Below are 1008 nucleotides of genomic sequence, written 5' to 3' on the forward strand. Positions count from 1 at the left end.
AGAACGTTTTCTATGCTTGAACTTTCTTGTTCATTTTGTTCACTGATCTTAGGGTCATTAGACATAGCAAAAATTGGTCTAAGTGCCTAAAAAAATCCTTCTGAGCAATGTGTCTTTAGATGGTGAAAGTTGATGTTAAGACGCTTTGTGAACCTATCAATACTTGTTTTTAATGCATGTTGTCAATTGGTTTATTAATTAGGTTATTCTCTAGTAAATTTTTTTAAAACAACTCATCTCATGCATCAATGCAAATTTAAGATAAATTATGATCAATTTTAGTATTCATCATCGTAGCTGTTATAGAGAATTTAAATATACCTTCTCTTCAACCAGCGTAGATTGGATATTCGCATCATCTAACATTTCAAAAAACTTTTTTGCATCCAAGTTATATTCTTCAACAACATTACCAACTTCATCAGTTATTGTTGAAATTGTTTCTAGAAATGCAAATGTACCTATATCATGACTCTACATGATCTACTCTATGTGTTTTTTCCTAATGGTAACTATTTTATTTATATAAATGAATCTGTTCTTCGATATTGCCAACAACCTCAAAATTAATTTTACTACTACTAGCTTAATTTCCTCCATAACTTTTTCCATGTTGAAACTAAATATGATCATGTAGCGTAAATCACATATTTACTAAATGGTTCCATACAGTTTCATTATGGGCAATTTTGTATTCTTTCACTTTCGACAAAGACATAACATCTTACCGGTTTTTGTGTGATCGGGGTATTACCTGCATGGTACATGAATATCTCTAGACCTTTGAGAAATTCCTTCGTCACCCTTCTGTCAGAATCCGTTTCTATACATCCAACTTTATAACTCGTAGATATTTCCATTGTTGGGGTCAAAAACGGTCTCGACGGAATTACCACCCGAAAATCCTCGGTTATCATATTTCCAAAAGAGATAGTAAAAACAAAGATATAATTTTCGTAAAAAATAACCAATACGAAGTTTTTACGAAGAGGTATCCTTGATGATTCA

This window comes from Brassica rapa, chromosome A05 (assembly GCF_000309985.2).
Source record: "Brassica rapa cultivar Chiifu-401-42 chromosome A05, CAAS_Brap_v3.01, whole genome shotgun sequence".
In the NCBI taxonomy this organism is placed as follows: Eukaryota; Viridiplantae; Streptophyta; class Magnoliopsida; order Brassicales; family Brassicaceae; genus Brassica; species Brassica rapa.